Genomic DNA, 27628 nt, shown 5'->3' on the forward strand with positions numbered 1-27628 from the left:
TTCTTCACCACCCTGCCATGTCTAGACAGTCACCGGTGAGGCAGACTTTGCCATATCACTGATCGATGAATCACCTGGGGTAACACATGCTGCACAGCTGGGCAGGTTCATTTTTCTAGAAGCCACAAGCACAAAAAAACACACATACTGTACGTACATAGCCCCCGACTGAGTCTACATATACTGTAATAGATGAATGTCATCCCTGCAGCATCTCTGCTTATCAATCAATGCACCACATGCAAAACATCCTGCTACAATGTTATTATTGTATGTGAAAAATGGCAAGATGGTTGGATGGACTTTCAAGGAAAAGGGCATCTGAAGGGCAACTTTATCCCAGTAGGCTAAAACACAACCTATGAATTTCTTATGGTGTTGTTGCAACTGACATGCCCACACTCAACATTCTCATGCTTAACCCATCCTTTCCCAGTCTCTACTGGGTATTGTAAAACACCACTGACCCCAGACAGACTGTAGCCTTCCTTTCTAACCCCACAGACCAGTTTGAGTCTGCATGGAGGACATGTTGACATGCAATTAAATAGGAACAGAAATGTTGTCTAAATATTTCATCAGCCAAGTGAAAGAAAGGCTGAGGACAGTTTCAGTTTTAGAGCATGGGCACAATTTTTTGAGAGCCAAGACATGCTTTTTTGTGCGTGAAGAAGTGAGTGAGTGAAGAATGTACGAGCGAGGGGGAGAGACAGATAGATGGAGAGGCAAAATGTGACAAGACAATGGAACATGGGAAAACTGAGTGAGAGGGAAGAGAGTGTAAATAGAAAGAACAAGTCTATATGTTTTTGTTTCCTTTCTCAGAAAGAATGACCTAAGGGTACAAGGATGTCTTAGCTCAGCCATACCTTAGGAAATTAGGCCTATTTAATAAAGAGGCATGGGCCAATATACTGTGCAGTGCATATACTCAGTGAATATGTGGCAGCCATAATCATGTCCCCCTTGAAAAATTTAAGAAGGATGTGCAGTGGAGCAATTTCACCAAGGGAAAGAAAATACATCGAAGATCAAGGACTTGCTCAAGGTCATTCATTTTTTCTTTTCTCCTCTCCTCTCACGACAGCCTTTTCAGAGCATCACCGCTTTGTATCATACAGTCTTGAATCACAGTTATATTTCTTGGACATTTGTAGGGGTTACACAAGCAGCAGATGATCTGCTATTTCTAAGGAGTTGGCATGATTTTCAGCAAATGAGACATCAATTTATCAGATTTCTATTAAAGTGAGACAATGGCACTGATGTGCTTTAGATGGAGAAAAATATATTGTCCTGTTTATTGTATTGTATAGTCAGGTAGTTTGCAATATAAAAGCTTGGTTTTTATATACAAAATGACTATAACTAGCTGAGAGACAGTAAAACAGGAATAATTTCAAACTTTAAATACTGTATCTGAATATCTCTTCTCTTCTAACTGTTCGGCAATTTACATTTTATTTTTTGATTAGTAGATCAGTTTAAACTGAGGACAAAACTGCCTAATTCAAATCATGGGCATAATTTATGGTAGGGATGTTGGGGATGTGTCCCTACCACTTTTCTGATTACCTAAAATTGCAGCCACCACTAATTTGATATTAATTGCATATCATAATTGCAAATCAAGTATAATTTCCATCAGCTCTATAAAGGGTTAACTCCCTCTTGTTCCTGCTGGATGAGAAACAGAGTTTCTATTGGTGTTTGTTCACTTTGTTCCCGCCTCTTTTACATGCAGCAGTGTGATTGCTGGAGTGCATTTTGGATGAATCAGAAACAGCACAGTGTACTTAGTCAGAGGAGAGAGCTTGGGGCTAGAGCACAAGATAATCCAGGCTGTCGTGTCGCAGGTGCTTTGCCTTCTGTGATCATAACATTATTGTACTAGTATCAAATTAAACAGGTTGATTGTTCAGTGATATGAAAGACATAGCTTTCCTGGGCTGGCTAACTCACTACAGACCAGGAATTGTAATAGTCTTACTATGGTTAGCACTGTACAAACAAAAATAGTTAGGCATATTGACATTATACTCATAGCTAGTATATTTAGCTGACATTAACAGATATCGTGATTAGCTAGCAAGCTAAATGTTGTGACAGGGGTGATTTTGTGCCACAGTTTTGACTTGGCTAATATTAATTAATATTACTTTTAATAATACTTTTAAAAGTTCTCTATGTAGGAATCAGAAATTTCTTCTCATAAGTGACACCACTGGCCCTTACAGTCAGCCTGTTGCTCGCACTTGCGCACATGCTCGCTAATGAGTGAGCAGCAGTGCAAGACTATTGCAGATGTCTTTTTGCATAAACACAAACACAGAGGCTCCTGTTGCGCTGTGGCTTCTGGCTGGTAGAGCCAATCCACATTGCCCAACCCGCTGTTAATCAACCACCCAAACCTGACCCAACACGCTAACTGCCAACTTTTTTTTTTTACCAATTGTGTTTACTAAACACCAGTAGGCTCAGTGAGCTGTGGCTAGGGAGCAACACACTGTTGTTTTGTTGTGAAATGTGTGCTTATTACCTCCTTTGGACAACCAACAGGAAAAACAAGAGGGGTAAGCTATGTTCTGCTATTGCTCTGGAGCTTGTTTTCTGCTCCTTTGTTGAGGAAATAATGTTTTAGTTGTGTGTGTTTTAGGAGTGGGCGACTTGTCATTGCAGGGGCGTTTTGTTATGAAATGTGTAGTGGTTGACAGAGGCAGCTAGCTGTCTCATTAGCTGGAAAGCTAATATCTGCAGGGTGTTTCTACTCAGATAGCACTGTTTTTGTTGTGGTAGATGCTGGTCATTTGTTCACGTTAGCTGGAGAGAGGCAAGGCACTGAGTGCACAAAAACGTTATCTCTGTTGGAATTTTGCGAAAAATCCGGTTCGGGTCCATCACATAGAAATTAGACCACAGACTGATATAACCAACCAACAAAGGCAACGGTCACTCAATGGCAATAAAAAATGTTTCATAAAGGTAAATTGCTTCATAAATTCTTACAAATAGAACCTTTAAGTGTTCTTGTTCTTCTCGTGTTGGCATTATACTCATTGACCAACCAAGGAGAGAATTAGTAATTCTTCCAGGATTGCTAGTTTGCTATTCTGTCTTCCCCATTTTCAAAACCCATCTGTGTGGCTACAGGGTTACTGTAATTAACATTACAGTTAATTATTTTCTGATGACTGAGTGAACCTCCTGCAATATTTCCTCTTAACTCAGCGGCCTGGATTAGCATCATGGACATCAAGAAAAAGAGTTTTCTTAGCAGAAAAAGAAAACGAGAAAGCCCAGGCCAGACAGGGAAAGAAAAGGGGAGTGAACAGGTAAGAATTTGCACTATGAGTTGTCTTAAACCAATTTCTCCCATCGCACACTCTAATTGCATGAACAGAGTGACCTTTTTTTGTTTTTTAACTTAAGGTCTATCCCTTGGTTCAGTGGTTGTCAATACAGGTATCAGAGAGACAGAGAGAGACCTGTGTGCTGTAATGTTATCTTACTGAGCACATCCTTCTGATGTAATTGTTAAAAAACAATTTATCTCCCATGTGCAAGACCAAAAATGGACAAATATGGTTGTCATTGACAGTTTATCACATAGTGGTTGTTCATACAGGCATCAGAGAGCGATAGAGGCAGACATAAAGAGAGAGAGAGAGCGACAGAGCCCTGGCCAGGCAGAGAAAGGAGAAAGAGGTGACCAGGTAAGCATTTTAACTGTGAGCTGTAATGTTATCTTGTAGAGCCACAATATGGTTGTCAGTGACAGTGTATTACATAGTGTCCATGGAGGCATCAGAGAGAGATAGAGGCAGACAGAGAGAGAGAGCGACAGAGCCCAGGCCAGGCAGAGAATTGCAGGAAATGCAATGAAAAATTCCTACATTTTCTGAGGGAGGACCCCCTGCCAAATTTATGTCCCCACCACTTTCTAAATCAAACCTACACCCTTGATTCAGATAAAGTTCACTACAGACCTTCAGTCCTCTTCACTAGCACTTATTATATGAACATATTTTTCTTAGTATTTCTTCCAAGAGAAAAGGCCATAATTAATAATTTCGTCAACTCTCAGCTTTTAAAAGCCCTCGAGAATGGCAAGGCAACGGTGGTGCAAGCAGAGCCTTGCATCTCTCGTTCTGTGTGCAGCCTAGATTTCCTCCTCCCGAGATTGGTGTCTCCCCGGCGACTGTCTGGTCCATTTCAACCCAGTGCTGATGGCCTGTAAAATCCCAGTTCCTGGAGCGCCAGCTTCTAAAACATTCATCATTCCCTCACTTCCCTCTAGGTGCAAGCTCAGCCTATATCAGAGGATTTGACAGGGGCTTTTTCTTCAGCCCTATTGGAAGATTTAACAGAGTCCACCTCTACGCCTTTCCTCAAAGACCCGGGTCAGGTAATGGAGAGCTTTCCAATCACAGTTCTATTCTTCTCAGTGGTCAATAGGCTGGCTGGGTCAAGAGCAATGTGCTTGCTGTGTTCAAAACCCAGTTTATGCCGACTTACTTGGCATGCCTCTAGACAGTGCCATCGGTTACCTTGGATAATGCAGCTGTGTCACAGCATCGGGACAGGCTATTTCTACAAGATCCTTGAACAAGTCTGAAAGATGATTATTCATAGCTAACATTGTGGAAATGTTACTGTGCTTTCTTTTACAGTTCACTCCAACAGCACTTCAACTAGGCTGCAAGGACAGCAGCCAATATTCTGCTCTCGGTACTTGAATAAACATATCCCAGCCAGTTAGCGTGCATGACTGGCTTCAGATGAGGTGATGGAGGGTCATTTTCCAGCTTTGATTGACCACTGTAAAAGCCAGAGCTCACAATTATTTGCTGCCACTCAACACCAAGCCGCTCTGTTGCTTTACCTACACAGAATGAAATTAGTTGTTGCTTTAAATCAGCCAACAGTGACGAATGTGCAGTTTTCCACAGTCTTTGCCATGCCTCTTCACAGCCACAGGGCTATTTGTTGCTAAATAAAGATCAATACAGAACAAGAGATCCATGCAGATACAAGTACTCAGGGACATTTACTCATTGGTTCTGCACATTTGTGTTTGAAACAGATGTGGCCTTTGTACACAAGAAAATATTCTGCTGTTATAGTCAAAGAGGAGACAAAGAGGAGAGGGATAGCAAACAGGAAAACGAAATTACATTGGAGTTGCAAGTAAATGAAGGACAAATAAAAAAGGATAGTAAATAAAACTGTGATTTTGTGCCAAGATGATTTGCAATTGAAATTTAGCTCTTTACTTAAAGCAAATAATTGTGAGGAGTAGGTACAAAGATGTGGCCTCCACTAACTCACCCACAGTAGATACATGAAACTGTGTACAGTGACCACTCTTTGTGCTGTTTCTGTCACTTTGATCCGAGCAAATGGAACACGTCCTTCAGAGCTATCACTCTCCACCTGCACTGCAGCATACATGCCTTTATCATCTTGTCTAAATTTGAAAGAAAAACCTAATGATTGATTTTTTTCTTTAAAAGCATTTGAAAGTGTCTATCTTGTCAGATGCTATTTAAAAAACAATAGTTAAGTTCAGAGGCCTTGGACATTGTGGATCCTGTGTCCTCTCTGTTTCTGCTGACGCTAAGTGTTGACACAACCGTAAGTGTGCGGCTTTATCACTGATCCACTGGGAAAGTACAGCTAATAGAATTAATTGTATTTCACATTCTGTTTGCGTTTTCAGTTGCTCCATATGTGTTCTTACACACTCTGTTAATTCCTCACTGTGATTGTCTTTATCAAGTTAATCCCAATATTTAAAAGACCCGCCTCTCCAGTCATCCATTTGTACTTTGTTTCCTTCTGTGATTGTGACCTCTGCTGCATCCATCCATGAACACAAACCTCCTACTGATAACGGGGGAATAAAACAGCAAAGGCTTTGCATCTAAAAGTCTGTCTGCTGTTTTTCTTTATGACAGCCTTTACTCAGCGCAGCCAGCCAGCACAAGGCAGATCAGCTCTTTGGGTAGGAAGTCTGACTTGAACAGTTGCTGGTTTGTCCTTGGCACTGGTAGTGCCCAACATAACTGCAGCAAGGGCACCTCAAAAACCATGTTAAGTATGTGTGCTGATGTCCTCCAAGGTCTGCTAGTGGATACTGTCAGAGTAAAAATAAATTACACACACTGTCTTACACTGATGGTATAGCCACTATTTCCTCTGAATATAAAACAATTTACAATCTTGTCCTTGGTGAAAATTCAGGGGACTATCTCTTATCTTGTCTTGTGTTTTTCCATTAAAAACTGGCCAGTGTGACATGGAGCTAGGGGCTAAGCTAAAAGCCTTCTCTGTATGCAGCAGCTGTGTACGTGTGTGTGTGTTTGTGTGTATGTGTGTGTGTATGTCTTCGTATGTGTGTGTGTGTGTGTGCATGAGAATTTGTGAGATATTAGAATTAAGGAGTGGCTTGGTTAATCACCCTTTATCAACTGCTCCCTTTGGCTCCTTTGCAGTCCCCCTCACCGATCAGGCTGACACAGCCACTGAGATGCACTAATAACATTGCTCATCCAAACAGAATTAAACCTGAAAGGCCTCAGCCATTGGAAGGATCCCTTAGGAACTGCAGCTAAAAAGTCTGGAACCAGACATCGTACAGGGACAGTCAAAACTGATTTAATGCTTTCCTACTGAGCAACAGACAAGAACGTGCACACAGAGACAAAGCAATATTCAGCATTAAAACGACTGTTTTAGAAGTTATCCGATTACATGAGTAATAATGCAGCCACATTGGAATTTGAATCCCAAAATGTCCATAATGTCTAAGCTCTTTGGTCCTCATAACTGCATTGTAGTTTGAACAAAATGACTTCTACATTCAGCTATTGTGTAAGTCAAAGCCTATTTGAAAGGGATAAAGGGCTTTCTTATGAAGTTCATGGGGGAGTCAAGTTCATTAGTGGTTTTGATGGAGTAGGAGGTATGAATCAAACCTGAGTCAGTGAGAGAAAGAGGGAGACAGAGAGAAAGAGATGATAAGAACCGTTGAGGCTTTCACTAAGAGCTGAGCAAACCACAAACAGGCTCCAAAGGGGCAGGTCTTCAGTCCCTCCATCAATACTGGGTCACACACACAAAAGTAGGTGTGCCACACACATATAAGCAGTTAATGTTACATTGATCACTATTTTCCCATTACTCCCATAATCTGTTGTGTTGCTTTTCATAAAACAGCCACCCACTTTCTCTCTAATTACTCTGTGTGCCAATTAGTGTGGTTGTGGCAGTTTACAGTTATGTAGTATATGTTGCTATGTAGCTAAGTGGGATCTGACAGAATTGGGTCACATCAATACAAGAGAATACAGTTACTTCTCACTCTAATCTAGACTAATCTAGATCGTTCCGATAAGGTTGTTATAGTCTTTCAATTCAGATAGGGTAGGAATGTGATAGCTTCTACGTTCTACACACTTTTTTGGTTCCCAAAAGACATATTGACAGTGGATATGTGCACTTGCCAGCTCATAGTCACAGTTGCCTCAGTTCTGAAAGGGATTTCACCATTTACTTTAAAGTTTCATCATGAACAGGACACGATGCATTCCTTTGACACTGAAATCAAGTGGTTGACACAAGTGGCTAAATGATGCTAAATAGTGTTAAAAAGCAATTAAAGCTACACATCTGATTATCAATGTTTAATACTGTATGTACAGTATGAACCTACTCTAAGACAGAAGGGATATAATATGCCCATTCTGCATGGGTTCACAAATGATTTGCAGTGTTAGCTGAAGACTAGCATTAATATATTTACATGATTTATCTACAAAAAATAAGCAGAAAGCTAACTGTTAAGCAGCCTTTTCTTCTATTTGATATTTTCTCAAATATGACAAATGAAACTGTTATACTGATAGATATAAATGAGCTGTCTTGGAAATGAAGGCTCATAGCAACTAAGCAATAAAATTACTTTTCAACATGTAGGCTTCCACTCATGAGCAGTGGGGAATAGGGCTTCCAAGCAGGCCCATTAGGTTCAATAAAATAAACAAGACTGGAAGCCACTTGATGAAACTGTGACAGTTTTATTTACTGACAGGCACCATAAATCAGTTAAGAACAAAACAGAACACAAAAGGCAAATTTAACATGGAGCAGAAGCAACATGTTTCAGCCTTAGAGCTCTTCTTCCTCAGGTAGCATCAATCAATAGGTTAAGTTGAATCTTAGAAATAGAGGAACATATCACATCCCAAATGCATGGTCACATGCACAACTTGTTTCATCATGCAGCCTCCAGTGTCTTTTATTGCATGACACAGGCAGGAAATTAGTAGTATAAAATACTTCCAAGATATGCTGCCCTGGTAAGTCAAGTAGAACCGCCGCGCTGCACGACCTCAGCACTGACATTCAATCAGTTCTGAGTGGGCGTTTGGGTGAGAATAAGCCGCCTGACTGACAGTGCTAAAAGGGGTCAGGAAGTCCAAGGCTATTGATCAATAAAAGTGAGCAAGTATACACGGGATACATGCCCGACACATACACACAAACACACTCTCTGTCTTTCTCACCCCAGGAAATATACCTTGCTTCAGACTGTTCATTAGAAATCACAAGACCCTCTGCCATCTTCAGTCCCTCCCACACTCATTCCATAAAAGACCGCATAATAATAGAGGGAAGACACTCAGCCTTTTGAACACAATCTACACATCTCCTTATTGTGTATTTACTACATCAGACCTATGATTGGGTTTATGTATCTCCCTGAAGCTGCTACAAAGCATTTAGCCTTCCTCCTCTCTACATTATTAAATGTTCCTGTCATTATTTTTGATGACTTCTCTCAGGCATTCCTCTGAAAATAGAACTCCCTTGTTCAGCGGCTGCCAGGCGAGAAAAGGCAGACAGAGGAGAGCATGGTTGCGCTGGTAATGCTGGAAAAGAGATGGGTGAGAACATGTGTAGTGGTGAGAGGGGGAAATCTGATCAAATGAGCCAATCCCCATGTTTGGAGCTAATGATGAGCCTAGAGGAGAAGCCTCTATCCTCTCACCAGATGTATGTAAGACGGTAGCTAGAGTGATAAAGAGATGAAGAGAGCATGGCCCATTATCGGTAACTGCCTCTACTCAAAGTTTAAAGTGATGCACAGAAGAAGCATTATATTACCGTGAACAAGTTACAAAGAATACCATAGGTTTCCTGACTGTTTTCTTAGCTTACAGGCAGCACTCTGGTTTATTACAGAGAGCTATTAAAATCAGTGTGAACAGACATGATACTTGAGATCTATCACATCTTCAGCTTGAGAATCATCACTGTGATCAACTCCCTTCCATTACTGTTTTGCGTTCTTGTTGTGTGACTGTGCAGGTGCAAGGTGCAATTTTAGGAATTTACTATGAAAACCCACATTGGAGAATTAAGAGTCATCTGATGAAAAGAATTGATTGCAAAAAAGTGCTGTGTCACTATGTCAAATTGGCATAGTGGCCAAACTGTGGAATTACAACTTCTGGGTATGACAGGGGCCCAAAGAGCATTTTTCCCACACACAATCATGGGAAAAGAAGTGGATGCAAAATGGTAGATACGTTTTTTTGAGCATCATAACCCCAGCAAAATTATCAGAATTTGATCCATTCAGTCTGATAACTTTAGTCTAGAAGAGCTGCACAATTGAATTGTTTTGACCCCATTCAAGTTAGCCAGAGGGCTAAACTGGAAGTTAGCCGTTTCGGCCAGCAGAAGTCTCTGGTGCCCATGCTCTATGGGTGCATTGGGCTTGCAGAGCGTGCGTAGTATGCATTTGCTGGATAATTTCTTTACAGTGGAAATTGGCTTTTTGGCTTCATGCGCCACTGAGTAACTTTCATTGGAATGAACGGAGCCCTGCCTCCAACACTGTGTCCAGTTATCTTTATAGATCCATGCCGTGTGCACACTGCACTCTCTGGGTGACGTCAGAGAATTTGCACTGGATGTGTCTAGATGGTAACCCTAGATTTGTGACAGAGATTTGTACACATTGTTTCTTCATTGTGTGCGTTGTCATTGCACAAAATAATTATGTTCTATAATGTGACAACACTGTGGTTAAGGTCTGGTTAGGTTTAGGTTAAAATGATCAATCTCACAAATCTAGGGTTATCATCTAGACACAACCTAGTTTGCTACCACAGAAGTTACCTGCTCAGGCCTGGATATGTCTAAGCCAGGCTTTACGCTACAAGGGCAGTAAGTTCTAGCTCATTTGTATGATATGGGTAGGTTTACATGCTTGGTTAACTATTTCACCGCCCATGTAGCTTTCCAGCTAATGCTAATTTTTGTTTCTTAAATGTTCATATTATCTGATTACTGTTAGCTGGCTAATGTTACCAGGCTAATGAACTTGGTAAGAGTAAGAGTTAATAATTTTGTAATATGTAAAAGTCAGAATTTTAGCCAGTGCTGATGGATTTCTGTCACTTTTTAAGTGACCTGACAGACATTGCAATTGGATCTGCTAGCATAACGTTACAGTATGTTATGGATAATACATTCCTCTTTTTACACTGTTTCTACTCTTCCCTTAGCTTACCTTTTTTTGGTTTATTAGCTGTTTGATCATATTGTCTCTTTTGGCCCTTACCAAGAGTCTCGGCAGAATGCAGACATAAAGGAGCCCTCCCAGTTTTCCATGTGCAACAGCAACAAGAAAATATGCAGGTAACAGTAAAGATAACACAGTATTGCTATGGCAGATTCAGTATGTGATTTGTTTAGATTGCAATATAGTTTTCAGTGTAATGTTTGGTGTAATTTATCTCAAATATAGCTGAACAATGCAGTTATCTCAGATAACTTTCTGTATATATCTGTATCCAGATTTGTTCTCATTCATCATCTCTGAATGGTTCCTGTTTTTTTTATTTTTGTTAGGGATTTTTCTTTTTTTGTAGGTGCTGGTGCATAGTTACTTATTGTTCTCTATAACAATTCACTTTGGTCTTTTGTAGCAGCAACATGTTGAAGGTAGATGAGATGCTGTTACCAGCTGCCTGGAGTTCCTTGGAGATTTTCGAGTGGAGCTTATCAAGGATTACCAGGTAAATATTGAAAATTGCACCCACTCTTTCTCAAAATATTTCTTAAAATATTATTGATTTTAAATTATGTATCCTTATTAACATGGTATCAGTGGGTCCTCAAAGTGTGAAAAAGAGGGAAACAATTATCATGAGTTGGTCAACTCAAAAACATGAACTAGCATGTATTTATTTTAATTCTATTGCTAGCACAGCAAACAACTCATGTAGTTGAAGAACCCTCAATCAAAGGTGAATAATTGCACCAGGACACCTAAAAAATGCTAAGCACAACCTGCTCATATAAATTCTATTTCCATGAAAAATATATCAATTTGTACTATTTTGCTGTTTGATCCCCAGCTTTGTACTAATTCCATTGTGACATTAGATGTTTTGTTTTGTGCAGTACTTGGCAAATTCCTTATTTATTAAAAGCATATGATTGACTGGAGGTTCTTCAACCATAGAAGTTACAAATATCTGTCATTTCTATTAATGGACTTATTACTACAGTTAAATTTCATCCTCAAAAAAAGTTTTGGCCACTTGAAATATTATTGCCTTTTTATAAAGTTGTTACAGTGAACACATTGCATATTACATCCAGCAAAAATACGTTAGTTTTTATTTGGAGTGGTTTCTGAATGTATGCCCAATATTCACTCTTTTATCTCTGTTTTGGTCCCCACTAACTCCTAGGGGAAATATCCGTCTCTTAAGCTACTAAATGCTTCACTATATTCACCCATTAGTTGCCAACTTTCATTATAGCAGCTTTAAGTCACTCATGCCACTGTGTCAAAAATTAATCTTTACTAACAAACTCTGTTGCATCATTGGGTGCATATATTGCATACTGCATTCAATGTCACCTTAGACCACTGATTAACCGATGTTCATATGATCAGGAGAACACATTACATACTGTACTGTATATATTGACCTCCTATCACTAGTTTATATGTGTTCCACAGGATGTCAGCAAAGAAAGTGTCAAAGAGGACTACACTAAGCATGTCATGAAGATTATTGTCCACCATGGACATGCAACACAAGAAGGCCCCACTCCTGCCGACGTATCCATCATCACTGAGTGAACAGGGCTCTTGATGATTCTAGAGGTGTGGTAAACATTTGCCCTCTGTTCATGTGTCTGAACCATTTAGTTTCACTGGCAGCTCCAAGGAAATACTACTATGATGAGTAGCTATTAAAAACTGGTCTTGGACCACACTTAAGTCTGAGTAAAATTTAGTGATGAATAATGAGTAAAATTTTCTTATGAAAACAGAATGTTGCTAGTAAACTTATTTATTTCAACTTAAGTATTTCTTGGATAAACTTAATGCTTATTGGTACGTATACTTTACTGAGAATATTTTATTATTGTTCTAAATATGTCTGAATATGTAAAAGCACTGATTTGGTACATAAAAAGTATCATTTCCAGTTGGGGACCAACTAGAACCTGTTTCTAAATTTAATAAGGCCTGCCTGCAAATAACTACGGTAACTTTCTTTGGGCCCAATTACCATCTATTTATTGAACAATACATTCCTGATTGATGTCTGTTCACAGTGGGCAATCTATGATTCATAGCCATTCTTTCTTTGAATATCATCAAATAGACTCCACATGTATATTAGTGAGTCATGGCTGTAATTAGAACAATGAATAATTCATATTGTTAGTATTCAAAAATGTATGCCTGTACACGATACATGCATCAAACACATGAGATGGAATGTGTCCTTATGCACGATTTGGATTACAATAGCGCGATAAAAGGATGTAATGAGCGCTGATTGTCAGGGCTTTAGCATGGTTTTCTTTTCAAATGGGGCCAAATAGCCGGCAATTTCTGGTTTACTTTAGAGAAAAAAGTTATTCTTATCGCATGTTAATAATAATGCAATTCCTTGACATTTGACCATTTAATAGTTTACTTGGCCCAGGCTACAGCAGTCTACAACCTCAGTAGTCGTTGTAAAATGCAACTCCTCCCTTAACTCTAATTTTCAATCTCATTGTTTTAATGTAACTGGTTACTTATCGTAAACCTTGAGCAGTCTAATTCCTATCAAATCCATAATCTCTGGCTGTGTTTTAAGGGCATAAGATTCACACATTTGCAACATGGTGAAACTCCCTTGAGCAGACCGTCAGGGGAGTCAGAGTACTGAATACATCCTGGTCCCAGCATTACCTCTAGCTGTTTACATTATCGACGGATATCATTCTACTTTTTACTCATTCTGCTTCTCTCTCATTCCTGGGAGATGCTCACCTAAGTGTCAATTCCTAAAGGGGTCCTGTGGAGTGATTCGATAGGATAGGTCTACTCTAACAACAATCCACACACTGTCTCTTGAGACTTGCTCATAAACAAGAATACACACATGCACATACAGGCACACAGGACCAAGCACACAACCACACACATGCACAAACGCTCTACCTCTACCCTGTTCAAGCACAGGGACTGGCACCGTTTCTGTCTCATCTCTACCCCACTCTGCCCTTTGCTCCTCTCATTTTCCACCTGTCTCTGATCCTCTGACTCTTTTACATTTCAATCCTCTGCCTGTTCTTCCTCGTCCTGACAGGGGAGTGAGCAGAGAGAGAGAGAGAGCAGGAAAGAGGGAGTTGTCCCCTTTGGGTAGCTAAGCGATTACCGTTTGAAAGATCCAATTCCTTGCATCATACCTCTCACTACCTCCTCTGCTCTCACATTACTCTGTGGGAACCCGTTTCTGCCTCCTCTGCACGTCTGGCGCCTCCACTCCTCTTTTCTTCATTTCTCCTTATCCCTGTATTCTTACTTCATTTATGACTCCACTTGTTGTCTCTAATCCCACCCACAAGTAAGCCATTTAATGCACACTTATGAGTGTCTGTGTTTCGTCGTCATTATTCCTTGTGCATCTCAGCGCCACACTGAAATACAATGTAAACTGTAATCAGGTATTTAAAATTCAAGAGTAATAGAAAACAGCAAGTGTTACACTGCTTTTTTGAGAATGTATGGCATGTTGCAAATAACAAAACATTTGTGCATGCTTGTATCTATGCATGTGCGAGTTTTTTGCCAACATGTGTGTGTTTATAAGAGTGTATCCCAGTGTGTGTATTAGCATATGCTGTGAGTTGCTTCAGGAGCCTTTTCTGCCAGCCTTATCTGGGTGAGTGGAGTGTTGGCTGCTCCAGCAGCAGAGCCAGAGCCCACTGCCCACTGCTTAAGTGGAAGATGACTAATCCCTCTTCTCAAAGCCCACTCTAGTAAACACCACTTCTCCAAAGCCACCCATGCACACCCCAGCCTGTCCAGTCCAGCCATGGTCCCCAATACTCTGTGCAGGTTATGTGCAGCCTGTGGTCCCTTCATGAAGGAGGAAATTATCGTGGGAGCCTGATCTCATATCAAATAATAACCATTACCATGTTTCATTACAAGTTCAGGGGAAAGAGCTTTTGCACATGCCAGCACTCGACAGTTATTTGTCCCTCGAATACTCCAGTAAGGCAGATCATGCCCATGTGCGTTTTCCTGAATCAATATACCAATACGCCACATTCATTACCCTTTATCTCCATGATAAAGGGAGGAGATATTGTTATGGAAAATGTAGCAACTGGTATTAGAACCTCAGAAATCTGAAGCCATCTAACAGCTGGAAAAAGGAACAAAACTGCCAGTGAAATGTTCCTAAATGGGTTTTCATTTAAACCTAGCGGGGTTCATTTCCCAGCTTTTTTTTTTTTTCAATTGGGAAAATGATCTCCTCCTAGCTAGGTGTCTTCAGGGTACGATTTATTCTAATGGAAAAAGATTACATCTTGAATTAAAAAGTGCTCAGCGCTGACCAATACACCAGACAGGAATCAGCTCTGAGACAATCAAAAGATCCCCATTTCCTGCTGCAGCTTTTAATAACTTACTCCTGACTACAATATCTGTTTGAATACGCATCTCATTCCAACCCCTATATCGCTACAATTGTAATTACAATGGTTAATAGCTTACAGCAAGGAACATCAGTAGTGCAACACACATCATAGAGCAAGGACACAAAACGGTTTGGCTTAAAGAATGTTAGGGTTGTGCTACAACCCTGATTTTATGAATGAGAACAAGAGTTTGTATTAATGTCTTATACTGTCTCTAGGCAGCATCCACTGATTAAAGCAATAGCCCTTTCCACCCAACCAAGTCTGCACTTGGCCATGACAGGCTGTGATTGGGCCTCCGTCACTGAGCCTGTCCGGCAGTACATAAACTACAGAATGGTGACAAATGAAAGGAAAAACCAACATAAAATGTCTTAGTAAGGTGTTGGGCCACCACGTGCCACCAGAACAGCTTAAATGCACCTTGGCATTGATTCTACAAGTCTCTGGAACCCTTCTAGAGGGATGAACACCATTCTTCAAAAAATACTCCCTCATTTGGTGTTTTGATGATGGTGGTAGAGAGCACTGTCTTAAATGAACATGTCCATCCAAAATCTCCCATAGATGTTCAGTTGGGTTTAGATCTGGTGACTGCGAAGGCCATAGCATATGACTCACAACATTTTCATATTCATCAAACCATTCAGTGACCCCTTGTGTCCTGTGGATGGGGGCATTGTCATCCTGGAAGTGACCACTCCCATAAGGATAGAAATGTTTCACTCAAAACAACTTTGTATTGATTTGCAGCGACCCTTCTCTCTGAGGGGACAAGTGGACCCAAACCATGCCAGCAAAATGCCCCCCCACAGAGCCACCAGTTGTACCAGTTTTTCTTTTAATTTGTCACTCATGTGTATCAAAGACTGTACAACTTCCTCTTGTGCCCATAATTCAGCTCCTGAACGGGTGTCAGCGAGGCCTGATTGTATGACCTCTCGTTCTTATTCATAAAACCTTACATTTACTAACCGTAACATTTTACTTCATTTCGAACTCAGGTTCTTACTAATAAAAAATAAAAGGTCATAAAAGGTCAGGACCACTGGAGATATCTGCAGGCCCGAATGCAGTGCATCTCTGCTTATAAACCCCTATCACTGACTGAATAGACTTTACATGGCCAGACCTTAGTAAATAATGGAAAAACACCTATATGGCTTACTCAATACTGTGCTATTAATAATTGAAATATGGCAAATCATAGTAACTAATGTCTGGCAGCATTCAAAACTGAATGAGCTACCGAAGACTCTGTCGTATCAAGGATATAAAACCTAACAAAGGTGTGTGGGTGGCCCAAGAGGCAGCAGCACACACATCCTCCACTGTGACAATTTGTAACAATGCCCAGGAAGTAGCCACACTCCTAGTAGAGTTTGCCCTCAGGCCCTCCGGGGACACCTGTCCTGTGACGGAGTAAGCCAAGGTGATAGCCTCCACTATTCAGTTTGACAAAAGCTCTTTAGACAGGGCTTTGCCTCCTGTCTGGGATCCATAACAAACAAATAATTGATTAGGGCACCATAACGCCCTGGTGCAAATGGGAGAACACAAAACTTGTATACCTTGCCCTGAAAGGCAAATTTCAAATATTTCCTGTGATTCTGCACTATTGGAATGTGAAAGTAAGCATTTCTCAAATCCACTGAAGTGAACCAGTCTCCTTTCCATACAGACCTGAACAGGCAACTGTGTGTTAACATTTGGAGTGGAAGTTTCCGTAATGTTTTGCTTACTGCCCCCTGATCCAGTATTGGATGTAGAGAGTGGTAATTGGTAAATGACTGCATTTATATAGCGCCTTTCCAGTCTTCCGACTACTCAAAGCCCTTTACACTACATGCCACATTCACCCGTTCACACCTACATTCATACACTGATGGAAGAGGCTGCCATACAAGGTGCCAAACTGCTCATCAGGAGGAACTTCTAATCATTCACGTACAGAGTCACACACTTGATGGCACAGCCTTCGGGAGCAATATGGGACTCAGTAGATTTCCCAGAACACTTGTTGACATGTGGACTAGAGGAGTTGGGGATTGAATCACTAATCTTCCAATTATTATTGACGACCCGCTCTACTTCCTGAGCCACAGCAGTCTCAACAGCTGTCTTTTTTGGGAACAAGGAAATACCTGGAATAAAAGTTGCAATTCATCTCCCCACCCACCACCTGGCAGATGGCGCCCTTCTCCAACATAGAAAGGATGTCCTGCCTGAGAGTTGGAACTTTATGGTCTGAAACTATCGTTTGTGTGACACCACCAAACTCTGGTGGTGGCCAATTGATCTGCTATGCATAACCCTTTTTCAGGGTCCGTTCTAGCCAGAGGGATAGTGCACATGTGCTCTTCCAAGGCTGATCGGTGCGGGCAGGCATGGCGCTGTGTTTATGGAAACCACGTTGCAAGTAGCAAGAGAGACACAGTTTGGAAATTTATCAGCAAAAGTTCTGGCCTCATTTGAAGCTCCAGGCTCATATTTTCATTTCTGGCCCTGATGGTTTCTTGTGGGACTGGGCAGTGGACTGTAGTTACTACACTTTTTGACTGTGACATACTACACAGTGCTGGATGGGTGTCTTTGAGAAGACAAGTTGCAGCAGGAGGGACTGGGGTCTTGATGAGGCCTTGGAGAGCAGGCCATATGAGGTGTGACATTTCGCACAGCAACCGAGTCCTTCTGTTGCCACTCGAACTTGAGGGTTATTGAATCCACAACAAGACCATACATGGGGGAACGTTTAGAAGCCTGTTTTTCCTTTCTCCGACATTGTGTCATATTTAGCCACAAATGCCAATGACTGATGACCAAAAACCCCATCACATGTGCTGTGTTTTCGGCTGCTCCCTTTGCCATCAAAAGGCCCTTTTGAGGAGATGAATGAGCTCCTGATGGTATGGACCCTTCATTGAAGCAGGATTGGTTGCCACCAGATGCTCATCAGGCACACTCTTCTCCCCGTAGTCTTCCTCGTTTGAACCCCACTGAGCTGCATGGAAGTCCCTCAGTTCCCTGTGGTGGGCATACACTAGCTCCTCCCGCTCTCTTTGGCATGAAAGCTGAGAGTGATATGGGGAAAGTTGGTGAGGGGTAGGAGTTGCTGACAGCAAGATGGCAGCTCTGTCCTCTCCTGTAACATCCCCACCATTTATAGGTTTCTCAGTACAAGAAGGTCCAGGAACCGGGCTAAATAAGTCTGCCTGATGTCGAATTACTGCAAGCAGGAATTTTGTGTAGTCTATGCAGAAGAAGGGATCTGATAGGGCTGCTTCAGCATGTCCCTGCTCCAGGCACCAGATGAAGTGGGTGTGGTTGTCCTCCTCATCATGTGTGAACCACGGTCGAAACACCGCGTAAACTCTTCAATGGCTAGCAAACTTTCTTTGTTGACGAATCTAATTTAGCTAGCTAGCTTGATAATGGTAAGGGCTTGCTTCCCAGCGGAGAGCTGAATAAGCAAGAGGAAGTTGTACAGTCTGTGATAGTTTATATACCATTGGGCAGGCTCAGAGACATAGGCCCAGTCGGCCCAGTCACAGCCTGTCATGGCCAAGTGCATGAATTTGGAATTTGTCACCTCATATACACGTCATCTGAACTGTATCACTTCTCCGGGTCATAATTACTACAGCTGCTAGATGGCGTCTGTCACTCAAATGTAACTATAGGTTGTTTTTCATGACTGAATTTACGACCTATACTGTTGTTTTTCGTGTGAGAACTGGTTTATAAGACCTTTCTTGCCCCAGCAGCAATAGTGAAGGCTGTTATCTGCTTACCTTGCTGCTATGAAACAAGGTATTTAACAGGAGAAGGTCAGATGCAAAATAGAGATCTGCCATATGGCGTGACAAGTCTTTGATGAGGAAATACATCAAAATCATTGCCGTATCTGGCAGTTTTGTGATTTCTCTCCGTAACACTTACTTTAGCCATTTTGGCTACATTTTTAAGGAGGGTGGGTGGTTAAAGAAACAGGGTGGCAGATTGAAATTCATTAAAGTGAGCTTTGCATACACGCTGCACTTTGCATGGATGGTTGGTTCTCTACTCAATCAAGTCTGGTAAAAATTGACCCACATCATCCATTCCTCTGTGAGTCAGGAACAGTGTGTAATGTGGCATGCTTTTTCCATTATTTCAGGGTGGCCTTGATTTTGATAGCTTTTTAGTTGTAGAGCAATTATACTATCATCAGAAAGCATGAAAATGTGCTCCTCTGTGGTACTATTGGACATAATCTGGATATCCACATACCGTTACATGCAAAAATGTCTAAAACAAGTGTCACATCAAGATGTTCATTTTTTTCCCTATTACCAAATGGTGCAAACATGTGCAGATTCAATTACACATTAACATGCATGCATAAACAAGATGCACTATAAATCTAAAATCGATGAAAGCCTATATGAGGCAAACAAAATAGCCTAACTAGCCTTATTTATTCCCCATGTCAACAATTAAGCTGAGAAATCACTAACAAATTTTAATAAATGCATTTATTCAAGCTGACTGACATCTCTCACATCCTCCACAGTGACCTTTTGTGGTTGAATTAGGGTTAATCAAAGTTCAAGTCTGTTCAAATCCGTAAAGAGGACACAGGGGAAATTGTGGATCGAAGTTAGAATAATCGTTATGAAACACATGCTGACAAGGTAGGGCATCACATTTCACAGCATTCAGAGTGGATGAGGAGGAAAAAAGGAAAAATTAGAAGACTGAATGATATCGGAACCGGATCTGTTGAGTCAGGACGAGACTGGTCTAGTCAGTGTGTCTAGGGGTTCCATTAGTGGTTCCCTGCACCTGCGAGACTGCCCCACACTCAGGCTGCTCATCAATCTTTCAGGCCTATGGCTCAGGAAGGTGGCTCTGGAGCTGGGTCACTGCCAGATGTAGCACTGCCAGATTCTGAGCTGGTCCAAACAAGCACAGACAAGCTACATCAGCTGGCTGGGCTTGGCTGTTTCGTTCCAGTCTGGTGGATGGGCACACCAGAGGAACTCAGCCTGTTTGTCTGTCTGCACAGTAACAAAACAGTCCGGCCCAGCACAGTCAGCGCCGACATTTTGGCCACAGTCAATGCATGCATGTGTGTCGGATGCTTCAGTAACAACAGGGAATGTGGGGAGTTAAGAAGACTCCAAGAACACCAACCATGCTGGGTCAAGTACGTTTCTTTCTGCCAGTGAAACCACATAACACTTTGATCCTTTTTTTACTCATCTATCCCAATACACACAAACACTGAGGCTATCTCAGACTGTCTGTCAACTGTCAGAGAATACACTTCAACTGAGCGCTGTCTTTTTTTCTTTTACAAAGCCCGTCACTCCACAAAAGCAGGAAAGTTATTTTCTGTCAAAAATCTGTTACAGGTGTAACCCTTCAATGTTAATGTCAGGAAAAAACAACTAACTAATGAGCATCAATTCTCATTCATCACTTTTCACGACACATACACACACATCAAATCTTCAGCTCCCCCAGCTGAGGACATAATCTACTACACAGCAGGAGCAGACACACTGATTCTGTTTGTTTCTCCTGTTTGATGAAGTTGAGTGTCCCTAGGGCACAGTCAGAATATTGTGGGCAGCCACAGAGCATAAATGATCTGAGGTTTGCTTTTTAGGTTGTGCTCACCATCAAAAAAAAGAAAAAAGCATTTGCTTTTTTATAGAGAAGTCTGGCCTGTACAAAACATGGCTCTACTCATATGTAGATTTTAAGAATAACACGGCAGCATTTAACTGGAGATGTTTTGTTCCAGAAACCATTATGATGCATTGTATGTCCTAATAATAATGCTCTCTGCATTAATATGTTGATTTTTACAAAGTTAAATGGGGATTGCATCGTGGAGTGCTATTAAGCCTTTGCATTTCAGAGTGGCTTCAATTAACCTTTTTAGTGATTGCACTCAAAGACACATTGGAATCCATTGTTAATCCAATAATTATTGTCTGGTGAATGTACTTGACTTCGCCCCGTCAGCCAGCTAATTCACTTCATGTGTTTGTTTGCCGGAGTCAATAATTCTTCTGATTAGAATTGGATTTGCTGTTTAAAAGGGGAGACATTTATCAAGTTTTTCTCCACACTCGCGTTAACATGCCAACAACACAGGTTCATGTAATTTACCTGTGAGATAGCAAAATGGTAAATACTTTACACAAAATATATGTCTATTTAAATCTAGTAGTCTTTTTATATGATGGCTTTAATGTGAACTTCTTATTATTTATGATAAATAAACTGCTATAAATGCTAAATCTATGTGACTAAAAATGAACTCTTATGTTTTGTTGACATTGGCTTTACTTCCTCATTATTTTGGGTCTCACAGAGCCCACTGCTGTATGCATCTAATAATTATTGTCAAATCAACCATTTAACACTTAATACTAAATATATTCAATATTTAACACTAAATGTATTTTTTCTTCTCTTCTGATCCCCTAAAAGCGCAATATGTTTAAAAGTATTTAAGTGCTAATGCTTCCCTTTGCCATAAACTGAGTTTGCACAATTGATGAAGGTGACAAAGGAAATATTTTATGTTTTATAAGTTATATGGGCTATCCATGAATACATTTCTATATTCCTTTTGTTTGACAAAAAGTCAGTCACAGACAAAGAAATGTACTGCATGTTTTCATACATCCTACTTGAGGTCAGTTAATCCACAAAGGTTGGACTCCCTGTTAAACCTCAAAGTTCAAAGTTAGGCCTATAAGCAATAATCATAAAATCAGTCATGAAGTAAAGTCGAGTATCAATGTGACAAAACATTAAGTGTTTTTTTTTTACTTTAAAAAGGCTCCAGGGTTCTCCAGGACCTCAAACAGAACATTAAGGTTAAAAATAATAATAAGATGAATCCATTTCTCCTTTGCCTTAAGGCGAAGCTATGATTGCCTTAAACATGGAAAAAAGAAACTCCACTTTTCTTGAATCAACTTGAATTTTCTTACTGAATTGGTTTCATAGATGAGCTCCAAACTACCGTCAACTGTCTGAAATGCTCTATGGCATCATAAGAGCACTTGCCATCATAAGAGCCCTATTGCCTGTCAGCTGCAGTGCAGTCAGTGAGACAACAACTTGAGCTGTACTGTCCATCTCAGAGCCACTAACCACTGGACAAAAATTATGCCCTGTTGGCCCTACAGCACTGACAGTTTCTTGCCTATAGGTTTATGGAAAACTTTCATGTATTGGGAGAGGCAAATTATTCCTTCCAGTGCAGAAGATCAGTGACAACAGGTGGCCACTCATCCCTGTCCTCCTCTCACCATGCTATCCCCTTCTCCAAGAGACCCATCTGTTGTTAGAAATCTATTTATTGATAACTGTTTGCTTCTCCTGGTTTGCTATTGTGCCTCAATTTAGCCCCTGAGTCATTCCAGCATTTCAATGACTTGGGCACTCCAAAGTGTGTGAGTTCCAATTCAAATGGCCTTGTACAAAACATCATGGTGTACCCACAGTGTGCCTGGGAATGTGGAGGCCTGGTTAATATTCCAACCAGCAACAGCAGAGTGAAATTTGAAAGCAGAGTCTTTTTAAAGCGGTTCATTTATCTTGTGTGAGGAAAGCCAGCCCACACTCCGACATAGAGAAAAGACTTACAAGGAAAATCCAAATCAAGCGAAAGAAACACATTCAAAGGCTTTGTACGGTCATTTGCTAAAAACAAATTTGTCTCCATTCCTGAACACTTTGTCCTGTGGAAACAAATGAAAATGTCTCAAGAGGTGATGGTAATTGTTACGACAGAAGGTGTCTTAACCAGAGAAGTACAGTGCCTGCCTCATCTCATCATCTCAAATTCAAGCTACAAGCCAGCGAAAGGTTAGACTCTGATCCAAAAGACAGGAGAGAATGCCGATCATGAGATGGAACTGCAGCAGGTTTTTATGGGTGACAGTAAAGGTTGAAAGGAACAATGTTGAAACATGCTGAGAAAATGAACATGAAATTCTCTACCAGTGCAAAATGTCTCTAATGAAGTGAGACAATATCAATTAATGAGAGAGGGAGGAGGGGTGGAGAGGAGCAGAGGAGGGTACGTGAGAGGTGAGGAAGGATCAGGAGCAGGAGATAAGATTATGATAGCGCTCTTGGTAAAGGAGAATGGTTTGAATTGAGAATATAACGTAAGAAGTGAACATTTAAAAAAAAGACAGTTTACTTTCCAAAGCAAGGCTAAGGAGGTCAATTTAAACATGGCAGCAAACCACTGTGTTTAATGATTTATCTGGCTAATCTGACGCAGATCATTAGGCGGAAGCCCCTGTACAACCAAAACAAGGCAAGCATAAAAACATCAGTAAATCTGTTTTCTTTAACAAAGCAAAACAATTCTCTCATCTACAGCCCTCGCTAAGTATGTTTGGCAGACTGTTTGGATGCATATAATGTAGGGAATGGATCCAAGATATATATTTTTGCCAACTGTTTTAAGGACTGTACATGTCCCTTCTCTTTACTTCATTCCTTTTTGTAGATAGTGGGAGATGGGGGGCTATGCCATGTGTGAAAAGCTGGTGAATGAATTTTCCTATTAACAGTGACTGATCAGGATGGGTATGTGGCAGCAGGCGGCCGGCTTTGAGGAAGAACCAACTCAGCTGAGACACAGCCTCACTGCTGGGAAGTCACCAGCAGGACAGACAAACATATGGAGGAATGCATGCTTTCCTGTGGTGTGGAATGTGTGTTCGTGTGTGTGTGTGTGTGTGTGTGGACAGTGGAGTGTGCCTGTCACATAGTCTCCATTATAAATGAGCATGGCTCACTAGGGCAGCTGGACCACGCATGGGGCAGGTGGGCAATTTGGAGAGTTGTGGAGAGTGGTTTGTTGGCCCAGCTGTGTTAGCTGAGGTGGTAAAATGGGTCTGGGTCGCATGACAGAGTGTGTGTGTCCATACGTATATGTCCACTGCTGTGCATGTTTGTGCATGCTTCTGCGAAGGACGAAGCACCGAGGGCAGCTCATCTCAAATCATTGATGTAGACAGGGGGAATAAACAGGCCTGGAACTGAAATGACACTTCACTGAAATATTGATCATCCTCCGCAGCACAGGGAGAATGCACAGAGTACAGAAAGACACAAAGATAGATAGATGAACTACAGAGTAATGCAGATATGAGACAATAGGTTTCTCAACAAAATCTCCTGGCAGAGTGCAGAATTACATAAACATGTTTTCTTCCCTATACTTTGAACCCTACACTGATAATTTGCAGGCATGTCAATATAGCTGCTGCATAATTTATTCTGATCGATTCAGTGTTGACAACTCATATATGGAGGGTCCTGATATGTAGTATAATTTTAAATAAATAAACAGATAGGCAAACCACTGTGCTGTAAAGGGAAATGTAGCAGCTAGTCCAGCTACTCCAAACAAATAAATTATTCAGCTTACAATCAACTCACAATCTCTGCAACAATGCACACACACTGCAGGTAGGAACAAAGATGGAGGACATGCTGTGCTGTTTGGGCCTCAGATCGTTTGACAAAATAAAACTCTGTCTTGTGACAGAGAAGTCCTTAAAATACCATGAGAAAGCGAGTTGCTTTCTCAACAAATGAATTAGCACTATCTCCACATGATCCAGCTGACTGAGGAGTGAGAGGGAGGTGAGAGAAACTACAGGCGCTGGAAGGAGGGAGAGGACATGTGGAGGGAGGCAAAAAAGGAGAGGCCTTTGTTTTTCTTTCTCTCTGCCTCACTCTAATTAGACAGACCAGTGTGAGCAGAATCCCAATGGCAGGATGCAGGAAGTAACAGATGTAGAGAGGAGGAATGAAAAAGCAGAGAGGGGGGTACACCATGACAATAACCTGAGCCTTCAAAATGATGAAACCTAGAAAGGTAAATATGGTCTTGTGCTGCAAGATGAGATGATAAACAGTAGGTATATGTAAAACAGACAGATGGGGAGGTTTGGATTTGCTAGGTAGAAAGAAAAAGAAAACTGACCAAACTCTGTGTCTGACTGCAAACAAAAGATAATTTAGGGGAGATGCTACAGAGTACAGAAGCGGCTCCCCACCCTGTTGAACCATCAAAGGCATTGATATTCTCTCAGAGTGACAGACTCTTTCAAAGGACAGCTGTTGATCATAAGACTTACATTCATATGTAACTATTTGCCATAAGCTAAATACAAATACATTTTGGGGAAAATGTAAGGCCATCCAGATTAAAAGGATTTGGCTGGCGATTTTCTAAAATGTTCTTATTGTCAACAAATCTCATGTGCAAAGCCAAACCAACAATGAACTCATCCTACTTACAAGTATTTTGTGTGTATCCAGTGCCTGATATATCGTATTCCTCTGTGCCGTAGACCTCCATCGTCCAAAAACACATCAGTGAGCCACACGACTGCACTGGGTGACTTTTGTTCCTGAAGACGGTGGCTACCATAGCTTGTTTAGAAATGGCTCCAAAGAGTAAAAATAGCAATAAAATGTTAACTCGCCACTACACATGCGTGGAGACACAATTCCATTTACAGAGCTTCACTAACTTGTTGTGCTACATAACACCTATTCCTCAACTTGATTTTGTACTGAAGTTCTTTGAGAAATTTATAATGCAGTACAACATCAAGAGGTTGTCGTTGGCCACGCATCGGCAGTATTGAAATTGAATGTAATTTTCAATCACAAAACAGTTACATGAGAATGTAATTAATGGCAGACAGGTTGCAACTAAGGTGTCTTTATACATCATTCCTTTTAAGATCAGAAAGGACAATATCATAGAATGACTGTCAATATATTCCCTTTTGAAGCTGTGTGAGTGAAAGTCTGTGTTTTAGAGAAGCCGGAGGGCAGGAAGACTTACAAAGCTGGGGCAGTAATTAAATAACCCTGGATCAAATAAAGCCAATAACGCTGATAATGATGTAGGCAACATTAACATTGAAATATCTCATGTTTTAATTATCTCATGTTATAATTATAATAATTATAACAACTTCAATTATAATGACTTCAATGTTATTCAGTTCTATTTATTGTCGCATAAGAAAAAAGAAAACTTGGATAAGAGTATAAGACATAGAATTGAACTCTCTACTATTGAAAATGACATCAGTTTCATCAGATACAAGGTGATAAAAGTTGAAGATACAGTATCAGCGCTATCTTCAGAATCTTGTCAAATAAACCTTTGAATCCTCCAACACCTGAAACTTTTTTAATAAGTGACAACCCTCTCTGTTCTTCAGCAGCAACCTTATAAATGTTGCAGTCAACTGTGTCAAGTCAAGTGTCAGCAAAACTATGAAACAGCATCTTTACAGAATATTTGGGGAATAAATGGATTATATGCCTCAAGCCTAGCCTCATCATCATTGGTCAGATTTTTCATTCTGCAGGATTTGTAGTGTTTTCTGTCAAGCTCATAAAATAATGTTCCTTGATGGCTAAGCCTGTCAATGAGTCAACACAAGGCAAATTCCTGAATGCTGAGAAGAGGATTTACGAACTGATAAGTTATAGTGAACCTGACTTCAGTTTCTTATCAAAGCATTTACTCACTTGACACACACTGAAAAAGATGAACATCATAACATAGTAAAATATATTAAGTATTAAATTAGATCAGTTCAACAGTTGTTTTATTGTTTGTATTACTTCTTATCTCTCTACTAAAGGAAGGAATCTCTGTCTGTATGTATGTGTGTCCTTCGACAATCGACATCCTATCAACTTCACACTTGGCGGATGTATTGCTGAGGATCCAAGAATGTGCAGTGTTGAGTATGAAGTTGTTTGGATGAGCAGTTCTCGAGTAATATATAAAAATAACTAATAAACAACATTGATTTGCTATTTCTTCTTCCCGTGGAGTCAACAAGTGGAAATTCGGACAGCACCACTCTGCCATTGCAACCCACATTGTGGTTGGAGATGGGATTACATCCATAGTGTTAATGACTTGAAATTACTTAAGTTTAAGAGACTTAAGCTCTACTATTGAACTGTGTATTGTGAATGAAACTTGGCATGTACGTTCAAGATTTACTGCAGGATGCCACAGACATGTTTTTAACAGGCACTGGAGTTCATCTAACTAACTATGTATGTATGTATGTATGTGTGTACGTCCTTTGCATATCTTGAGAACCGTTCATCCGATCTACTTCACACTTGGCGGGTGTGTTGCTCTGGACCCAAGGACCTGCAGTGTCCAATGTGGTGCAATTTGGACACGCAACATGTTCAATATTAATAAACTTTGAATAAACTAAACAGCGATGATGGTGAGGAGAGACAGTGGTGGAAAGCTTTCTCTGAGAGAGAAAAAGCCCTTGAATGACAGAAATAAAATGTTATTTTCTGATTATTTCATGGCAGCTACGTTCTAAAGCATGAATAAATAACCATCAAACACTCAACAGATGATTTACTGTGGGGACAGATGCTCTTGGTTTCTGTTTCATTTTCCTCCTAATCAATTATTCTTTTCATTTATTCATTACATCCAACTAATGCAGCAGTAAATACAAAGAACAGGACAAATCTGTCGTTTTTTCCTCATGTTTGAATGCTGTGT

At 40.6% G+C, this 27628-nt stretch overlaps 1 protein-coding gene and 1 long non-coding RNA gene across 5 annotated transcripts in view; one reads left to right on the forward strand and one right to left on the reverse strand.

The window, feature by feature from the left end:
* rtn4rl1b (reticulon 4 receptor-like 1b) overlaps positions 1 to 27628 on the reverse strand; it is a 165310-nt gene that overhangs the window by 65052 nt on the left and 72630 nt on the right. The window lies entirely within an intron of this gene.
* Positions 1778 to 12629, forward strand: LOC122984438. 4 transcript variants are annotated; one of them, XR_006403891.1, is made up of 8 exons: positions 1778 to 1856; positions 2560 to 2573; positions 3229 to 3332; positions 3626 to 3713; positions 4298 to 4405; positions 10638 to 10710; positions 11001 to 11090; positions 12047 to 12629. It is a non-coding gene; the product is annotated as an uncharacterized LOC122984438 (long non-coding RNA). The 4 variants fall into 4 exon arrangements; XR_006403892.1 differs by lacking the exon at positions 2560 to 2573 and having other exon boundaries at positions 1786 to 1856; XR_006403889.1 differs by lacking the exon at positions 1778 to 1856 and having other exon boundaries at positions 2174 to 2573.

The sequence above is a fragment of the Thunnus albacares genome, chromosome 6, assembly GCF_914725855.1.
Source record: "Thunnus albacares chromosome 6, fThuAlb1.1, whole genome shotgun sequence".
Taxonomy (NCBI): Eukaryota; Metazoa; Chordata; class Actinopteri; order Scombriformes; family Scombridae; genus Thunnus; species Thunnus albacares.